Here is a 21,680-nt window from a genome sequence, read left to right as displayed (position 1 = left end):
AAAATGAAATGGAACAGGAAGCAGCACGCAAAAAAGCTGAAATGGAACAGGAAGCCAGTCGTAAAAAGGCAGAAATGGAGCAAGAAGTCGCTCAACGTAAACATGAGGCCGCACAGAGAACAGTTCAGCTAGAACAGGAGGCCGCTCACAGAAAAACGCAATTAGAACAAGAGGCTATGCGCAGGAAGGCTCAAATGCAACAAGAAGCCGCACGAGTAAGCCGGGAAAAGGCCGAGCTTAAAGCCAAATTTAACCTTCTTGAAGCACAGAGAGAAGCTGCAGCCGCAGAAGCCGAGGCTCGTATCCTGGAATACGATGATAGCCAAGCGTATAGCGATCTCCCTGACGAAAAGGAAGACCCGCTCCAGCGTGTGCAAGATTTCGTCAATAAACTTCCTGTATCAACTGTTGTTAAGGAAGTAACAGGACCTCAAAAGAAAAAACAAATTCCTGTTAAGATCGAGCTCAGTCACGAAGCACCAGCGTTCGTGCCATCCGTGGCATCGAACTTGCTGTCACAGACATCTGCCGTCTTGCCTTCCGATAATAAGTCACCGGAAGTTACCTTTATCCCAGTAACCGGCATACAAAAACTAGGTCTTTCAGATGAGAGCCCTACTGAACACCAAAAACAGGGTGTTAAAGAAGCGATCCCTGTCTTACGCACAAAACAAGATGTAATAGAAGAGATCCCTGTTGTACACCAGCAACAAATCAACCTTACATCAGAGATAACTAGATTCCTCTTACGCAAGGACCTGCTTTTCTCTCGACTAACAAGCTTTAACGATCGGGCAGAATCCTTTCATACTTGGAAAGCAAGCTTCAAGAACGTGACTGATGAGTTACAAGTCTCTGACTCAGAACAGATCGATTTACTGATCAAGTGGCTCGGTCCAGAGTCTGCTAAACACGCCATTAGCATAAGAGCGTCGAACGCCAACAATCCTTCCATAGGTATACAGAGATTATGGAAGAGGCTTGACGAGCGGTATGGTGCTCCAGAAATGTTGGAAGCCTCTCTCATGAGTAAACTTGCCAAATTCCCTACATTGACGAATAAGGACAACGCACGTCTCTACGAACTGTCTGACATTCTATCAGAAATAGAATATCACAAGGAAAATCCCAAGCTGGGATGTTTGCTAGCATACTTTGACTCTTCGTCCGGGATAAATCCAATTGTTGAAAAATTACCGTACGGACTCCAAGAAAAGTGGACAACGAGGGCTACAAGATACAAGTCTAAATATGAAGTTGCTTTTCCACCTTTCACAGAATTCTCTGCCTTCATCAGGGAAATAAGCAAAACAAAGAACGATCCTGGGTTCATCTTTGGGTCAAAGGTCACACCAAATACAAAAGGTGCTGCGCCAAGGTCTACGTCTTACCCTAAGACTAAAGTTGGTGCTCATAAAACAGCAGTTGAGCAGCAATCTGGAGATGCCAGCAAACAAGGTCTTTGTATTCTGCACAATACAAAGCATTCCTTAAATGAATGTCGAGCGTTCCGAGCCAAGTCAATAGAGGAGCGCAAAGGTCTTTTAAAAGAAAACAATGTATGTTACAAGTGTTGTGATTCTACCACACACAGGAGCCGGGAATGCAATGCACGCATAAGTTGTAAAGAATGTGGAAGTAAACAACACACTACCGCACTTCACATCACTAGACCACAGCAACCTGCAAGTTGTCAATCTAGCCCGCCTAAGCAAGCCTACGGCGGGGAGCCTATAGAATCGGCTGAAACTAAGGCAACCTCAGTTAACTCTACCTGTACTGAGATCTGCAAAGATGCATATAGCGGGAAATCTTGTGCTAAAATACTTCCTGTGAATGTTTATCACAAAGATAACCAGGACAAAGTGATTCGCATGTACGCCATCATTGATGACCAAAGCAACCGGTCACTAGCATCGCCCGAATTCTTTAATCTTTTCGACGTCAAAGATAAACCGGAGAACTATACTTTATCAACATGCTCCGGCAAAGTAGTCACTTCCGGGAAAAGAGGAAGAGGTTTCGTCATGGAATCAATCAATGGTAATGACAAATTTGACCTTCCTGTACTGATTGAATGTGATCATATCCCCAATAATAGGGACGAAATACCTACTCCTGAAGTAACAATGCATCACCCTCATTTGAAAGAACTTAGGGGCAGCATTCCACCAATAGAGGAAAATTGCCAAATACTTCTCTTAATAGGCAGAGACCTTATAGAGGCACACCATGTCCTCGACCAGCGCATAGGACCACCCAGAACTCCATATGCACAACAATTGAAACTTGGTTGGGTAGTAATAGGAGAAACCTGCATTAACAAGCAGCATGTTCCTCTTGAGTTAAATGTTAAAATAACCAACATTTTACCTACAGGACAACCTTCAACCTTTCAACCATGCACAAGCAAGTTTGACATCCGGGAAAACTACACAGACCCTGTAACGAAAGATTTACAATCGCCACTCTTTGAAAAAACAAGGGACGATGATAAGCCTGGACAGTCATATGAGGACAAAATGTTCATGAAACAGATGGACAACGAATTTGTCAGAGACTCGAAAGGAAGTTGGGTAGCACCGTTACCGTTCCGAGTGCCAAGACAGCCATTGCCTAGCAACAGACCACAGGCTCTTCACCGTGCTAACATGTTAGACGCCAGTCTGAATAGAAACTCAGTGAAGCGGGAACATTTTCTTACATTTATGAGTAAAATCTTAGATAATAATCATGCAGAGCTCGCTCCACCATTGCACGAACATGAGGAGTGCTGGTATTTGCCATTGTTTGGTGTTTATCATCCGAAGAAACCCGATCAGATAAGAGGTGTGTTTGATTCTTCCGCCAAATGTAACGGAGTTTCACTTAACAGCGTCCTGCTTACAGGTCCAGACTTGACCAATGATCTCTTGGGAGTATTGCTGCGTTTCAGGAAAGAAATGGTTGCAGTTACTGCAGACGTTCAACATATGTTTCACTGCTTTGTTGTCAGAAAAGACCACCGAAATTATCTGAGATTTTTATGGCATAAAGACAATGACCTACAGAAGAACCTTGTCGAATACCGCATGAGAGTTCATGTTTTCGGAAATAGTCCGTCACCTGCCGTTGCTACGCTTGGACTCAGAAAAGCAGCTCAAGCATCAGAACAAGAGTTTGGCAGTCACGTGACTAGCTTTGTTACAAGAGACTTCTATGTCGACGACGGTCTAACGTCATGTCCTACTAAAGAGGAAGCTATGAAGCTCATGAAGGACACACAGCAAGCATTAGCAAAATATGGAAACTTACGCCTTCACAAGTTTGCCTCTAATTGTGCGGAAGTTATGTCTGCATTTCATGTCAGTGATTTGGCTTCAAATCTTAAAGATCTAGACTTAGAATGCGACAGCAAACCCCTGCAACGTAGTCTTGGTCTCAGCTGGGACGTAAACACTGATAACTTCTTATTTCAATTATCATCAGAAAACAAACCGATTACTCGGAGAGGAATTTTATCAACGATAAACAGTCTCTACGATCCTCTAGGATTTTTGGCTCCAGTGATTATACAAGGGAAACTCCTATTACGGAAAATAGTATCAGAAACCGTTGATTGGGACCAACCTCTTTCTGATGAGACAGCAGATGAGTGGAAATCTTGGAGAGACACTCTAATTGCTATCGAAACATTGCGCATTCCACGTACCTACGTGCCGTATCTCAGCAAAACCACCACAAAGGAGTTACATGTCTTCTCTGATGCATCAGAAAAAGCCATAGCAGCTGTTGCATATCTACGCACGACCGACAGTAGTGGTGAACCAAACATAGGTTTCATTCTTGGGAAACCTAAGTTGCACCAACAAGTGGTCATACTATTCCACGCCTTGAACTATCTGCTGCAGTATTAGCAGTCGAGATAACACAGACCATCATGGATAATTTAGATTTACATATAGACACCGTAAAATTCTACACAGACAGTAAAGTAGTCCTAGGCTACATCAGTAACGAGACAAGAAGGTTCTTTATCTATGTCGCCAATAGAGTAGAGAAAATAAGAAAATTTAGCTCTCCAAGTCAATGGAATTATGTACCAACTAACCGTAATCCCGCAGACTCGGGAACAAGGTCCGTACCTGCTCACGAAATTCATAGCAGCGAATGGTTATTAGGACCAAGACAATTTCTTTTCTCAGAACAAAAGAATTCTGAGGACATATATCAGCTAATAGACCCAGAGGAAGATGGAGAAATACGTGCAACTGTTAATGTTGCAAAAACATTTGCCACACTTGAGCAAAAAGGTATCGGAACTGATAGATTCAACAGATTCTCCAACTGGACATCACTTGTGCGAGCGATAGCCTTTTTGGAACGTTTCTCCCGTTTACACGGGTCAAAACAGACATCACCAGTGACTTCTCTGGATGGCTTTTCGAATGCCGAAAATTTCATCTTAATATCTGCTCAATATGAAGTTTACGGAGATGAAATAGATTGCATTAAACGTCAGGAACAAATTCATAAGCGGAGTCCGATAGCTAACCTTAATCCGTTTTTGGACGAACGAGGACTATTACGAGTAGGAGGCCGTATCGCCAAATCTGACTTAAACCTCCGTGAAAAGAAACCATTGATCGTCCCTGGACGCCATCATATAGCGACATTATTAGTTCGACACTACCACAACAAGATAAAACATCAAGGTCGACATTTCACAGATGGAGCGATTCGATCCGCAGGATTTTGGATCGTAGGAGCAAAACGCTTGATCTCATCTATTATTTACAAATGTGTGACATGCCGCAAACTCAGAGGAAAAACCGAGTATCAAATCATGTCTGATTTGCCAGAGGACCGTCTTGAACCTTCACCTCCGTTTACTAACGTTGGAATAGACACCTTTGGACCCTGGACAATTGTTTCACGTAAAACACGTGGTGGATACGCCAACTCAAAGCGTTGGGCAATTTTATTCACATGCTTAGTGACAAGAGCTATTCACATCGAATTAGTCGAGGAAATGAGTTCTTCAGCCTTCATAAACGCTGTCAGGAGATTCACCGCTATAAGAGGCCAAGTTAAGATTTTCCGATCTGACCGTGGAACGAACTTTATCGGCGCAATCGACGATTTAAAGATTGACTCAATCAACGTTGAAGATGGACCCTTCAATAACTTTCTGTACAATTCTGGTACAACTTGGATCTTCAATCCGCCGCATTCATCCCACATGGGTGGAGCCTGGGAAAGAATGATTGGTATCACTAGGAGAATTCTTGATTCTATGCTTCTTAACGCAGCCGGAAGAAGCCTAACACATGACGTGCTCAACACACTAATGACAGAAGTTTCAGCAATAGTGAACTCTAGACCTCTGGTACCGGTATCAACAGATCCAGAGAATCCGTTAATATTAACTCCGGCTATGTTATTGACGCAGAAAACCGACTACATTTTCACTTCAGACCATCTTGGGGAATTCGACAAACGAGATCTCTGTCTTGCCGAATGGAGACGAGTACAGGCTCTAGCCAGTGTTTTCTGGTCCCGTTGGAGGAAGGAGTACCTGCCGTTACTACAACAACGACGAAAATGGACCGAAGATCGCCGTGATCTCATCGAAGGAGACGTCATTCTTCTAAAGGACAAAAACATTTGCCGTACCCAATGGCCCGTTGGAATTATAGTGAACTCTTTTAAAAGTTCAGACGAACATGTCCGAAAAGCAGAAGTGCGAGTAATCGTTAATGGAAAAGCCACAACCTACACACGCCCTATCGTGGACATGATTCTTCTCATAGAGAACAAACCTGTGTAATAATATGTATATATTTTGGATTAATATAGTGACATTCACATTTGGAATTATACTTTCTGGAATAGTGATATCAGGTAGATTTCAGACGGGGAGTATTCTGGATCACATACGCAACTATATTTACTATAAAGTCTATTGGATTGAATTTTCAGACATTCATATTTTCCGGAAATAATCTGGACTTATCCGTATTTTCACTACCGTTTACTTTCTCTTCCTCACCTGTCTATTGCAAATGGATGCCACGACAAATCTGCTCCTGTGGATATTGTGACAAATCACCGTCAAGTACGTTTCAAATCGATTATAAACTGTTAAATATATATACCGTTAATTCCGTTAACTTGAATTCCACGTTTATTCAACAAATACGAACTGTAATTGTTTATTTCTATGAATTGACCTGAGAATTCTACTTTCGTTTTTGACTTGATATTATTATTGCATTGAACATTCATATATTTCTTTCGTACATATTGTAAAATATTGTATTTTTATTTCTTTCAGTTTACCAAACAATACACGCTCTGTAAAACTCCTGTATCATTTCTGGTGGAATTATAATCTACAATCTTCACCCACAAGTTGTTATTCTTTATAATTTGCCGAGATTGCAATACAGTCCCTTGGTTATACTAGCTGAGTCAGGCTCAGCATACTAGTCAAACCTCACGCTTTTATGGCAATGCTAAACATAACAAAAAAAACTTTCCATGAGGGGGCAATAGGTAACATGTTAACAACACCTCAATGATTTTGGGAAAAACTCAACGATTAACAACAAATGCAAAGTGGGTTAAACATTCAACAGTTTAAATTTTAAATTTATCTCAAATAACAGTTAACAACACCTTGAAGAGGGCCAAAAACAGGTTAACATAAAAAGGTATTGCCCCCGCTCTTAAATGACAGAACTTCAGTACAAATAAATAGAAGAACATTCAGGACAAAGAAATACACAAATAAACAATTACAATAGTACATTTCGACAGCAATCAGCAAATAGCTTTTTGTCACTGTTGTGCGAATTTCAAACGCTCAATTTTACACCAGTACTTAAATCCCTCCATCCTTTATGGGTGCATTTTACATAGATAAATTAAATCGTATAATTCAATGTATAAACAAAATGAGAATGTTAAATTTGATGTATGCCTTTTTGTGCTTCTTCGTTACATTTGTTGTTTTTACAGTGATTTAGATGATAACACAATGTTGACTGCTGTATCCCTATTTTTTTTTACCTTTTTATCTATTGTGTCTGTTTGTTTTGTTCACGCATCGTTGACAATATAATGGAATTTGATGCGACTGTCATACAAGTGAGAGGTTTAGCTAGCGATAAAACAGTTCAATCCACCATTTTCTACATTTGAAAAAGCCTGTACCAAGTCAGGAATATGACAGTTCTTGTCCATTCGTTTATGATGCGTTTTGTTATTTGATTTTGCCATGTGATTATAGACTTTCCGAATTGATTTTCCTCTGAGTTCAGTATTTTTGTGATTTTACTTTTTGTACATTATCTTGACAGTTCACTGGATGGAAAAAATAAAAAAATATTCAAAATAACTGACAGTACTGTGGATTCCTCATATTTTCCTGGTATATTATGAAGTATCAACAGAACTGTCAGTTATTTTGAATAGACCTGTTTTTTTTATGAAGATCATTTCTGGTTTAAGATATTTGTATTACCAGCTTTTTTTTATCATTTAATAGTGTCTATTAAAATATATCTTAACATGAACTCCATTAGTTAATTACAACCTTAAAATATTTACAGAACTCTAGAATTATTTAAATCTTCAGTTTTACTCTTACTTTTATCTATAGGCTTAACTGCAGCTACACATCTCAAGAGAATCATCATTTCTGAATACATAATTTTTAAGCAGTGTAAGGGAGATAATCAAGTAATCAAACATATATATATATATAACAGTGTTCTTTAAGGTGGTATGGGAGTCTAAATTAAAAAATGATAGAATTTGTTCATACTTTGCCAAAATGTAGTATGTATTGATATATGTTTAAAAATATCATAAAAATGATAGGTCACCGCGCATTTTCTCAAGCTACAGGTCGTGACAAAATGACGAATTTTGTATGGATTATACAGGAAAATTTTTTAGCACCATTAAGTGATTAGAAGCTAAACTAAATGATAGAATTGTAAAATAAAATACGAGAAGATAGATTTTTTAAAATGCTTTGAGAATATCAAAAGAAAAGATAGGGTCACCGTGCGTTTTTTCCGGCTAAAATACAAAATAGCAAAATTCCATGTAGATTCCTTCAGAAAATGCACTATTTCAGAGTTACCTACCCTTAAAATGCCAATTTGAAAATATTAAAATTATTATTTATAAGTTATAATCTTATAAATTTGTTCTTTTAAATGCAAATTCATATTAGTTATCTGCATTCCTGCATCAAATTTTGCTAATTTGATTGAAAATCTGGACCTTAGAATCTCTGTTTTTTACAATCCAAGATGGCGAAAGACATCCATACCACCTTAAATTTTAATTGGATCACCTCCCTTTCACTGCTTTTAAATTGTCTAAATTGTCCTTTAACCAGAAAAAAACCTTGTTTCCCCCCTTTTTTTGCCCCTAATTGCTTAATGATTTGAGCCATAACCCCCTCCCTTACCATCCCTTTGTAGTATGGAAACTTGTGGTATAATTTCAGAGATTTACACACTTTAACACAAGTTATTGACTGAAAACTACAAAAATGCTTATTTGGGCCCCTTTTTGGGCCCTCACTTATTTGGAACCCCCCTTGGAGCAAGAACCCCAAAACTCAATCCCAGCCTTTCATTTCTAGTAAAAAACCTTGTAGTATGATTTAAGAGAGATCCATACACTTTTAAATACAAGAAAAATACTTCTTTTTTGCCCTTTTCGGTCCCTTATTTCTTATTGTTCAGGGATATTAACCCCAAACTGAATCCAACTATTCCCTTTGTTATATGGAACCTTGTGGTACAATGTCAGAGAGATTCATACAGTTATACATAAGTTATTTTCCTGAAACTACAACTTGGTCTATGTGAATATTAAACAAAGGAAGCAGATGGATTCATGACAAAATTGTGTTTTGGTGATGGTGATGTGTTTGTACGTCTTACTTTACTGAACATTCTTGCTGCTTACAGTTATCTCTATCTATAATGAACTTGGCCCAGTAGTTTCAGTGGAAAATAGTAGTAAAAATTTACAAATTTTATAAAAATTGTTAAAAACAATAACTCCTTAGGGGGTCAATTGACCATTTCAGTCATTTTGGGCCATGTGAGCTAAAAATGATTGTTTATGGCCCCTTTTTGGCCATTACTTCCAAGACTGTTTGCCCCATAAACCTGAAAATAAATCGCAACCTTCTACTTAATGGTTTAGAACATTACAGTACAATTTCAGAGCATATAAAAATTGTGTTAAAATTTTATTGATTCCTATTAACTGATACTGAAGTTATTATCCAGAAACCATCCGTCTTTGGATGACACTGACAACGACGACGACAACATGTTACCAAAACCAAATTTAAAAAAATTTTTGCAGTCGTATAAGAACAACAAAATTTCCTTAAAATTACCAATTCAGGGGCAGCAACCTAACAATGGGTTGTCCGATTCATCTGAAAATTTCAGGGAAGATGGATTTTGACCTGATAAACAATTTTACCCCTGTCAGATTTGCTCTAAATGCTTTGGTTTCAGAGATATAAGCCAAAAACATTTAACCCCTATGTTCTATTTTAAGCCATTGCGGCCATCTTGGTTGGTTGGCCAGGTCACCCGACACACTTTTTAAACAAGATACCCCAATGATGATTGTGGCCAAGTTTGGTTAAATTTGGCTCAGTAGTTTCAGAGAAGAAGATTTTTGTAAAAGTTAATGACGACGACGTGATGAGAAAAAACTCACTTGGCCCTTTGGGCCAGGTGAGCTTAAAAGGGCATTTAAAAGATATGACAACTCTTTATAATACATTTATAAGGGAAACTGGTAAAAACTACAATATTAAAATAAATAAATCAAAATTATTTTTGTGGTGTACTCATCTTGTTTACTGGGTAATTAATATAAACTAAATATCTTGATCTGTGCAAGGATTTGTATAGTGAGAAGGATTGGAATCTCGCGAGCAGTTTGCATTGGCTGTATATAATAAGCTGCGTATACGAGATTTTGGCGAGATTAACCGTGATGCATCTCGTTTGTCGTTTTATGTCCTCCATTAACAGTTCAATTCGTGTCGCATCAAGATTAAAGTCAGCCTATTGTAAGTATAATATATATATTTGCATAATAATGATACTTTTATGTGTAATATTATGTCAGTTCAGATTAAGAAATCAATTAACATCGTTACAATACGCATTATTTACAGCTAAATTGACTATGCATATTCTCTCCTGGTCATCGCCATAATCCCGCCCAAAAAGGCTGTCCAAACCCCATCTTTGAGTTCAATCTCCTCCTTCAAAATGAGGAATTATGTGAAAAAACTTTAATAATATGAAATAAATGTGCTTGATACGTGAACAGTTCAAATGATATGGTGAAAGGTGCTTTGGTTGTTGCTATTTTGATGAATTTTTCAGGCCAACCTGTCCAAAATGGTTCCGCGACAGTGCAAAGTAGGATGGGCTTAGATAAAATCAATAAAGTATTTCATTTAGTCGATTTCAGCTATGAAACGTAATTATTTCATTTAATTATAGTTTGTTTGGTGTTCTTTAAAAAAAAAAGGGCATGTAAATTGATAACGTGTGCTATTATCATCGTTTTAAAATACCACTACGGTCACCAGATGCATCCAAATGTCGTCATTATGGGCGGGATCAAATTAACATAAATTAACTTCCTTGATCTCGAATTTTCTGAGAAAACGTGATGGAAATGTTTACATTTATACTTGCTTCTGTGTTAAATTGGATGTTAACAACAAAGGTATTGTATTTCTCAACAGAATTATGTCTTTTAAAACGGCCTATTGTGCATACATGTATGTTCCCTAGAGGTCGGAGAGAAGCACTTGTAAGCAGTCATATAATTGAGGGGGAGGACAGGGGGGTACCCTTCTCCCTTATCCCACCCCTCTTCTCCTTTCTCCTACCCCTGTTCTCCTTTCTCCCATTAGAATAAAACATCTCCTTTTGAGATATTTTTTCTTGAAATATTAGAAAAAATTTTAAAAGGAGAGATATTTTATTTTTTCTCCTTTCTCCAACTTTTTCTCCTTTCTCCCAGCCTTCCTCTCCTTTCTCCTACCCCCTTTCTCCTTTCTCCCACCCCCTTTCTCCTTTCTCCTACCCCCTTTCTCCCTGTCTCCCTTACCCCTGTCCTCCCCCTCATAATTACCCTTTTTCATATTGCCTCTTTTTGTGTTTACGATAACTATGGTGAAAATTGAATGTCCGTAAAAGAACTCTGAAATCAGAGACAGCTCCCAGTGGCGAATCCAGCCATTTGAAAAAGGGGGTTCCTAACCCAGGACAAGGGGGAAAGGGGGGGGTCCAAATATATGTCCCCATTCAAATGCATTGTTCGTCCCAAAAAATGGGGGAATCCAACCCTCGGAACCCTCTCCCTGGATCCGACACTGGCTCATGCTCATGTTTTGTCTGTTGTTATTTACATTTTATATGACATTTTATACAAATCCTTGCTCTAACCATGCTAACTCTAAATAAAATTATTCAAGAACATGTATATATTCATTTGTAATCAGAAAGAGACTACAACAAGGTATAATCCAGTGTCGAAATGATAAATGAAAGGTGCACATGTTTGTGCTGAAGCGCAGCTGGCATTTGAACACCTCCCTTTATTCCTTCATTGAATAATCATTGATAATTGGAAAATGCCTCTATACCTATATTGAATAATTGGTAAATGCACGATCATCCGAACATCCCAATCTACTATTTCCTACCAGTACAAGCTAGTGCTACGACTTAAACCTAGTCTAAAATATTCATTTTAAAAAAATCCAACGAGCCAAGGATTTGTCTCGCTATACAAATCCTTGGACGCGCCAAATAAATTAAGAGACATAAAAAAACTGCTTTTATGGCTTGTTAGTCTGGCAAACATTTGTTAAGTCTGAAATTCAGTATGGTGAAAAACTATATAAAATCACAAGCTGATGTAACAGAAAGGACAGTCTGCAAATTTTAAGTTTGTCTCAAGTTGCTGTTCAATTGTTATGTTTTGATTTACATGTTCAGTATGTACATGTTTTTGTATATATGTTAAGAGTTTGCATGTATGTATGTAAGTAGATCCATCTGTTTACAAGTTTACAATTATAACTTTAATTGTCTGAATAAATTTAGAAACTACTTTGGGATAACCAAATGTGTAAATATATATTATATCAAACTTTCTGTAATGGTCATTTTTCTTATAAAAAGATTACTGTACAACTGTTGAAAAGATTGCATATGGTGTGATTTCTGTGAAAATATATAACTTGTACAAAAAAAATCATATCAGGGCTCACTATTCAAAATGTTTACACATGTGCTTTTATCCAATAATTTGCTGTTAATAAACAGTCAAACATGTAAAAGAAATCATGAATTATTATTTGTAATGCACACTAGCAAATCACAAGATATTGTCTTTTCTCAGTGAAAAAGGGGGAGGATCAACAAAACTTTGAAAACAATATTGCTGCACCTTTTCAACTATTAAGCTAGTTAGCTAGCACTCGTTGCTGCTAATATAAAAGATTTAAATGAAGGTTGATAAGCCACAAGGGAGAAGCGTTTTTCTTTCTTTGCGATAAAACTTTCAAGAATTTGATTTTTGCTCTCTCAATAATACTTATGTATCTACAAAAATGTAAACCAAATAATAACACAGCCTGAGTAATTTTTTTGTCTTTTTTCAGTTCCAGACATCATTACTTTTTAACCTGAGATGGCAAACTAGAGGTTTTAAAAAGTCCTGAATAACTGGTAAGCATTTTGTTTTATTTGGCAAGCTCTAAATTGTTTATTTATGGTATTTATGCAAATCAAATTACAGTCGGTATGTTAAAAATATACTGATATGAAAACTGTTGCTATGGTCTTGGCATTAAATGAAAATGCTTGGTTAATGATCTTTTCGACTCCATATTTCAAGTTAAACCTTGCGGCAACTGTTCTTCATGTAACACTGCAAACTATAATTAGCAATATTTTGATGTGTCGTTAGTTAATGACGCCATATTACGTGTGATGCCACAATGTTTCCTTTAAAACCTCATGCCGATATCTCACTGATTAAAGATTTTCACTGAAATACATGTAAAAAACATTTTTTATGTTCTAACAATAGAATTATGTGAAAGAACAAGTTTTGAAAATTTGCACTTCATTGCACTCTAATTATATGATTCAAATGACTTTTACAGTAGTTTATAGTGGTTTCTACAGTATAAAATACAAGGTTTCCACTGGCTAGAATAATTAAGTATTTTGGTGGTTTTTTTTTCTGAAATCTTCATTTTTGCATAAATTCTCTGTCAAAATGCACTTTTAGGCACCAGAAAATTTTATTGAATGCTTCAACAGGGTCTGTGTGTTGTAATTTAAGGTTACATTCAGATGTTTTGTCCTTCTTTTGACTATTGAAGGTATACTGGAAGAAATTAATTATGCATACACTTTGTATTCAAAATAAATAAATATAGCGATAAAAGTGTCATTGCCTTATAGTGCTGAAACAACTTTATTTTTTTTCAGAAATGGACAAAAATACACAGATTTATTCAGAATGTCATACCAATGAAGATCACATAAAAATATTTGGAAAAATCAGAACTATGGATTGCAATATGGGACAACATCCCTAATGCGCCTCGAAATGAGGAACTCAAAAGTCACGTGTAAAGAAAAAATCTCTGTGTGGTGATATTGGACATAAACCCTTCCATCATAGTTTCTTTTAAAGGATCAATAAGAAGCGTACTAGCACTATATGAAGGTTCAACTGTTTTGCGAATAATTGTCTCTAATTCACGGATTAATAAGAACAGGGAATCTGATGGTTTCTGAAGGCCACCACGGTCTTGTGTCTTGTACCACTTGTCATATTGTTTCACAAAGTTAACACCCGAAGAATTGTCTGTAAATTTATTTATGACGGACAACTTCTTAGTAGAGTACCTGGTGTATCTCTTTTGTAGAGCACGAATGGTGTAACCAGCAATATAATAAAAAATGCTTTGGTCATTTTCTGTTAACTTTTCCTGATTTGATGTAGATTTCTGAACAGCTGTCATTGTCTGAACTTTAAAAATTTCACCAACAATATCTTCATGTACCATCTGTAGGAATAAGTTGGTACAGTTCAATGAATAAGATGGACAATGAGAGTGGAAAGTGTTTGCTAATTCTGGCTTAACTCTACTTATGTGTAAACGGCGAAACATTTGCTCTTTGTCACATGAGGAAGATATGTTGCTTGTAGTTTCAACAAATATCGGCTGAAAATATTTCAACAAAATGTCTTGCACTAATGCTGAATTGGTCACAAATTTGCAAATGTCTATTATGCTGTCATTGATGGTAAATGGATCATTAGCAATGTTGGACAAACTGGACTGCAAAGCTGTAGGGAATATTTCAGCAAATAAACTTTCATTTAAGGCGTCACGGACTGTGCTAGGTAGTTTACTATCTGCATGTGTGCGATGGTCTGATGCTCTCAAATTCTGTCCATGTTGTTTCTGGACATGACCACGGAAGCCTGAAATTGTTTTCAGAGTCTTTTTGCAAACAGGGCAACTGTAGGAAGGTTTAATACATGTATCTGGTACAGGTTCAGACTTTTTTCTTTTTGGCAATGTAACATTCTTCATCACTGTCACTGGGTTCTGGATCATACTCAGTATATTCACCTAACAAAAGATCAAGGTCAATATCTTGGTCCCAGGATAAAAAATCTGACATTGTTGTAACATTGAATAATAATTTGAACTGAAAGTTGATAACTAAATATTCCATTTTATAATATATCTAAGCTTGTTCTGATACTGAGATCAAAGACTTCATTTAATTGATCATCTTAATTTTTGTTAAATTAAATGTTATGTTTTGAGATAAAAGTTTGTAATTTATTTAATTATATATATTCTTCATTAATTAATCTAATCACCACAAAAATATATTTCAATTACAAACAGTTCCTTGCATAATTAATAAAAAACAAAGAACTATTTAAAAAAACAGAAAGTCAAACAACAAGCTGTGACAATCAAATTATTATTTCATCTACCTCTTTGAGTAAATGATTATTATGATGATAATAATGGACTATCAAAACTGCGGTCACATGAGGGGGAAAACTAAATATTTTTATCTTTTTCCGGCATGAATATCAAATTTAGGGAGCTACCATTTGATTTTTATGGGGGGGGGGGGGGGGGGCTAGGATGAAATTTGAAAAAAATAGGCAGGACAGGAGTTATGAGTAAAAAAAAAGGCAGGATGAGACACTTTGCAAAAAAAAAGGCAGGATGACAATTTAGGTAAAAAAAGTCAGGATAAACTAATAAAAAAAAAGGCAGGACCGAATAGAGTGAAAAATAAAAAGGCAGGACAGAGATTAGAACTAAAAAAAATGCAGGACAAAATTTTTCATCCTAGCCCCCCCATAAAAATCAAATGGTAGCTCCCTTACAAACTAAATTGATTTTTTTTAATACGAAAATTGCACAGACAGACTTTATATACGCAAACTGTTCCTTTTGATCAAATTAGGTAATTATCACTTTGTAATTTAAGAGAAATAAGAATAATATTATCGGTAAGTCTACACAAAATTTATATCGTAAATAGATCGTAAGATCGTAGCTTACCATGTGTATTTTCATAACGTTGTCAACCAAGCGATAAAACCGGATATTTACAATACAATCGAGTATCATGGTATAAGTGGCGAGTTTATGACTTCTCACGATACGCGTGAACTAACGAGATACCGCGAGATTCCAATCCTTCTCACTATACAAATCCTTGATCTGTGCAAAATTTATTACATCACCAAGTAAATAGTTAATTGAATTAAATTCCTAATTTATCCCAAGCTGTACATCTATATAAATTTTTACTTCAACCCAATTTCTAAGCATTCTATTTATTCATTTTTAAATCTAAGTTGTTATCTCCCCTTCCTTTAAACCATTGTGGTAATGTGGTAATGTTGACTTCTATTTTAAAAAATGAGGCCTCATCGGCCAAGTGGTCTAAGTAATTCACTACTGTAATCACTAGCTAGTCAACAATGAGGCTGTAAGTTTGAACCCAGGTGCACTCAACTCCAATCTTAATTGACTAGGATTGTCAGTTTTCCTATCGTTGGTTGGTGTTTTTCTACCAGCACTCCAGCTTTCTCCACCAATAAAAACTGGCCGCCATGTTGAAGTCCAAAAGCAGTGCTTAAAACACAGAAAATTAAATTAAAATAAAAGTGGTACATATACATTTTTTTTTCAGTTCTAGAAAACCATTACTTTTTTTCATAGGAAGGAAATAACAAGTACAAAGTTTCGACATTGTATACCATTTTTATGCCCCATTAATGAGCATTAGGTTGATGAAGTCAAAGTTCAATCACTTGAAACTTAGTAGTTGCTTGACCGTTATGGAATAACCGTTTCACAAAAGATATCGGATATGTTCCTTACGTCGTAACTACAATCCCCTTCCCTTTCATGAATGTGACCTACCGAATTAGACTATTTACCGGATTTGTAATCACATAAGCAACACGACGGGTGCCACATGTGGAGCAGGATCTGCTTACCCTTCCGGAGCACCTGAGATCACCCCTAGTTTTTGGTGGGGTTCGTGTTGTTTATTCTTTAGTTTTCTATGTTGTGTCATGTGTACTATTGTTTTTCTGTTTTTCTTTTTCATTTTTAGCCATGGCGTTGTCAGTTTATTTTAGATTTATGAGTTTGACTGTCCCTTTGGTATCTTTCGTCCCTCTTTTAGTACACATGTTCCCTATGATATGATCTTTCTATTTTTTTTATGCCAAATTAGAAGTTTGACCCCAAATCTACAGTCCACTGAACATAGAAAATGATAGTGCGATTGGGGCTTCCTTGTACTACATGTATGGACACATTTTTGTTTAAATTTTTGAAGGTTCTCCAATTGCAGAATGGATTTGAACTATTCTAAATTGATTACTGGTATTGAAGGATAGGATGATTCAGCTGATTTGAACATAAATTTAACCCTCTTGCTGTTGACCGTTTTTCAAGGTTGCATTTTTTATTCCAGAAAATATGACAGCTAGACGTCTGTGACGAAACATGCCAAACAATGAGGCCATTCAATATATGATTTCAAGACATAATGACCATTACATTTGGGATCCATTGGAGAAAAACATAACACTGTTTAAGTACTGGTACCTGTAAGAAATCAGCAGGCAGTGGCACATGATGGATTTAAGATTTGGTTCCTTCTCAGATTTTGAATGTTATAATTTATATCATTCCCATTTTTTTATTTTTTGGGCCATTAAGGTGATACCTAACACTACAGGGAGATAACTCTGTAATATCAGCTAAACCTTTTAATTACGTTGCGTTGTGAAGGCAATATGAAGCTCCTCAATGATCAAAATTAGTGTTTGTCAAACTGCTATATAACCAGTGTAATTTTTCTGACAAAACGGTTGGTTCAAAAAATTTTAAATTTTTATATTTTTGTAAAAGTGTCAAAATAAATTCTTTGACAAAATTTTATGAAAATTAAACGAGCCAAATTAATTTTAGTGAAAGTGTTGGGTACCACCTTAACCATCTTGTGCCATGATAACAATTAGGCACTTGGTTACGATGTAAATTCTGCTGATTTTAGGGCTAAACTAGTATGATGTCATCACTTTATTCTGATAGTATCTTTTTAAGCTTAAATAATTAGAACATATTGTTGGATATAATTTATTGTTTGAAAACTGATATGATAAAGACATTTATGAAAAAAGCTCTGTTGCCATGGTTACTAACAAGAAATCACTGATTTCCCTAATTTCTCCATATCTGAAAAAAAATCAATATATATATATTTTTTTTTGTACATCCCCCAGTACTATCATAGTTAACCTTAGTTTCTTATCAAAAAGTATCTATTTCTTCTTAATAATCAAGAAAAACGAGTGTGTTTTTTTATTTTCTATTTTTTTAGCCCCTTTTTAAAAAAATGTCAATTTTCAATATTTTTTGCTCAATTTTGAGACAATTTCAAATAAAGAATTTGGCCGAAGTTAGTTTTTAATGCATTTCCAAGGAAAGAAATGATTTTCCCTGCGTCAGGTATTTAAAAGGCATTATATAAGAAAAAAAATGGTTCTTATGGCAACAGTGCTGTTTTCATCCAAAAATACAAATAGACAATCTAAGTCAAGTCCATATTTTTTTTTAAATATTTGAAAAATTCCCACAATTTTACAACCCTGAATAGTGACATGTATAGAAGAAAATGTGCAAATGTATCAGTTCGTTAATGTTGTATGTTTCCATATTGAACAAGGTTTTCACAGAGTAGCAATGTTTACATACATTCAGGACCTTATATAATAGCCAATTTTACAACTTTTGAAAATTTCAATGGAAATAATTCTATTAGTTTTCACTGATCGAACCTTATTTTTAAAAAAAGTTGTTTTTTTTTAAAATGCTTGTATAAACTCTGTCTGTCTGTCAACAATTAACAATTTGACATTAACATATATGCATTTGTCAAATTAAAAGTCACTTGAAGGGCAATAACTCTTAAAAAAACCCTGACAGATCCAAGTTTCATTTCTAAGTCTATATACAAAAAAATGTGACTACAATATTTGTGCTTATATATGAACTAAATCAATTGACAAATTTATACAGAAGTAAAATCACTTTCAAGAAATGCAGACACATAAAATTTTACAATATGACCAACAGACCAATGGTTTGGAGAGAGCCGAAAAAACGCTCTCTACCATTGTAAGGTATGGCAACACACTATGTTTTTCCTAGAATTATAGAACATAGACTAATATTTGCTTGGATTATTCAAACAAAAAATAATCAACTGATGTTGGGTTAAATAAATGTATTTTGATTCAAGCCAATTAAAATCAAACTGTTCACTTTGCGATGGAAGTTGACAAAAAAATTTAGACTAAAGTTTCAATTTTGACTTTTAAAAGTTTTGTTTCAAGAAATCCAGGCCTGATGACATACTCATTTTTCAATTATTTGGTTAGATCATATTGGATCAAAATGACAGTAACAGGATATCTTACTCTGTAACCATACATACATGTATTTGTATTTGCTATCAGAAAGAAGCCTCTTTGCCTTTCTATTAAAATCATACAAGTTGAATTTCTTTTGTGAGCATATGAAATACAAGTATGAGAATATGACTCTATTTTTAACAAACAAGTCAAAAATTCAATTCACCATACAATAAACAATTAACCATATTCAGTTCAGCAGTACTATTACAAATATTTTCACCCTTTTTTTCATTTCAAGGGCGACAACTCCTTCGTAAATTTAAATCATCATTAATAACTCAAAAATGTATTCCAATTCTAATAATTTCCATTACTTCTTGTATTTGTTAGACCATCTTTATCACGGGTAATAATGCCAACATATGAAATTGATAGTTTTTGAAAATTTAGGTCAATGTCAATAGAGTATTAAACAATCACATGAATACGGGCATGTTCTTCAATACACAAACAGCTTGAACAAATTGTATAATAAAAATCGTCTACTCTACTACAAATATTATTTTAATTAAATCTAATAAAGTTGAGATACGAGAGAATTTATACACTTTTTAATCTGATTATTTGATGAAAGGAATTAAAAGTTTTAGGTTAAAATCAACATCATTTGATGTAAATGTATACAATGTATAGTCTTTCATGACTGCTATTCATAAAATTCCAATGTTTCCAGTTCTTGGTTTATATCCTGTGCATCTAAAGTTGTCACAATGGCCCTTAAATCGTCAACATCATCTGCCACTAAAGCATCCAGTGTAAAGTCTTCATCTTTCTTAGAAAACGACCATGATGTCTGTGCCAGTCTAGAAAAAAGGCTGTAATTTGTGTCACTTGCAGCCAATCAGATCTACCAAATCATCTATTTCCATCTTCAGTGACAGCAGATCGCATACCGTGTACAACGTCAATGGCTTCAACTTTACGCCCAGTTAACTGACCCTGATTAAACTTTTCAGTTTTTTAAGTTGGGGTTCACTATAATTATATCGCCTTATGATGATGCCTATAAAATAGAGGTAATATAATAAAGAATTTTAAATGAAACTACTTGAAGCAACTTAAAACAAAATGTTCAATTAATCCACCATAAAGTTTGAATATGTATGTTTGTATATCCCTTGCTCAATTATTCTATATATTAAATGTGAATGTTAAAAACAAAAACAACTAGATGGAGCCTAAATTATGTCGCCTGTGTTTCATTATGCTGTAAACGGGAAGTGACGGTCAGGAAAACAGTATACACTCTATTATGTATCATAGGATAAATTGCATAAAGTTGTTGAGAAAACTGAGACGAAAATTTCTGATAATGCATCGCATAATAAATATCACAGTATATATATGTAACATGAAGTTTTTATACATTGTAGTAAATTTTATGAAGGTACATTTTTTAGTTTAAAAAAAAATTAATTGTGACAAAAGTTTGTTGCTGTTGTTGTGTGTATTTATTCATTCCCAGATTAGCATATTCTTCACTGATCATGCTGTTTCATGGTTTCAGAGATATCATTGCAGAAAATTCAATGAATGACATAATACAAATTGATGCCAAAAGCTTGTCAACAACGCTGCATGAAAATGTACAAATTGAGAATGGAAATGGGGAATGTGTCAAAGAGACAACAACCCGACCATAGAACAGTCAACAGTAGAAGGTCACCAATTGGTCTTCAATGCAGGGAGAAACTCCCGCACCTGTAGGAATCCTTCAGCTGGCCTCTAAACAAATATCTACACCAGGTCAGTGATAATGGATGCATACTAAACTCTGAATTATACACTAGAAACTCATACAAAAAAAATTAATACAAGATTAACAAAAGGGACGGGTGCAAACATGCGGCGGGGTTAAACATGATTTTGACATCTCAACCCTCCCCTAATACCTCTAGCCAATGTAGAAAAATAAACACATAACAAAACACACAGTAAAACACAGTTCAAGAGAAGTCAGAAGAGGTATAAACAAAAGAAAATAAACAAAATGACAATAATACAAAAATATAAACAACAGACTACTAGCAGTTATACTGACATGCCAGCTCCAGACTTTGATTAAACTGATTGAAAGATTATGTCTTCATCATATGAATATCAAGCACAATCCAGAGGGATCCTGTTAGGGGTTTAATTAGTATTATACCATCATAAAATATATTAGAAGAACATAATCCTTGTCATGCCAACAACTGGTTTTAAAATAAGTGTTTTTACTTCCAATGCAAAGACCCTATAAGTGAATCAATATATATTAAAGCCAAAATATGCAATCTTTAGTGACCTGTCAACAGTATTGTAACTTCTAATATATCCCTTCTTAATAAGTCTGTTTAAAGGTTTTGTTAGCTTTACCTGATTGCTGATTAAGTTCATTCATCACAAGCCAAATCAGTCCACACTTGTAACATCCTGCATTATCAGAACAAAGAAACACTTCTTTAATTTCGGGAAGTTGTTGTTTGATGGTGGTCAATGCATGAAACAATAGTGAATACACACTGTACCAGTCTTCAGCTTGGCAGAATCCATCAAGTGGACAAATGTTTGATGCTGGA

General features: G+C 35.4%; 3 long non-coding RNA genes across 4 annotated transcripts; 2 read left to right on the top strand and 1 right to left on the bottom strand.

Annotated features, from left to right (window-relative positions):
• The first annotated feature begins 1,712 nt into the window (after positions 1 to 1,712).
• Positions 1,713 to 6,467, top strand: LOC143072266 (uncharacterized). The gene is made up of 2 exons (XR_012977098.1): positions 1,713 to 6,097; positions 6,317 to 6,467. It is a non-coding gene; the product is annotated as an uncharacterized LOC143072266 (long non-coding RNA).
• A 3,491-nt stretch (positions 6,468 to 9,958) lies between these two features.
• Positions 9,959 to 13,735, top strand: LOC143072265 (uncharacterized). 2 transcript variants are annotated; one of them, XR_012977096.1, is made up of 3 exons: positions 9,959 to 10,105; positions 12,725 to 12,791; positions 13,563 to 13,735. It is a non-coding gene; the product is annotated as an uncharacterized LOC143072265 (long non-coding RNA). The 2 variants fall into 2 exon arrangements; XR_012977097.1 differs by lacking the exon at positions 9,959 to 10,105 and adding an exon at positions 10,122 to 10,776.
• A 4,030-nt stretch (positions 13,736 to 17,765) lies between these two features.
• LOC143072264 (uncharacterized) lies at positions 17,766 to 21,680 on the bottom strand. Its single transcript, XR_012977095.1, has 2 exons — positions 21,478 to 21,680; positions 17,766 to 20,122 (listed from the first exon to the last, which is right to left on the bottom strand). It is a non-coding gene; the product is annotated as an uncharacterized LOC143072264 (long non-coding RNA).

The sequence above is a fragment of the Mytilus galloprovincialis genome, chromosome 4 (assembly GCF_965363235.1).
Source record: "Mytilus galloprovincialis chromosome 4, xbMytGall1.hap1.1, whole genome shotgun sequence".
Classification (NCBI taxonomy): Eukaryota; Metazoa; Mollusca; class Bivalvia; order Mytilida; family Mytilidae; genus Mytilus; species Mytilus galloprovincialis.
This window is presented reverse-complemented; position numbering and strand designations above follow the sequence as displayed.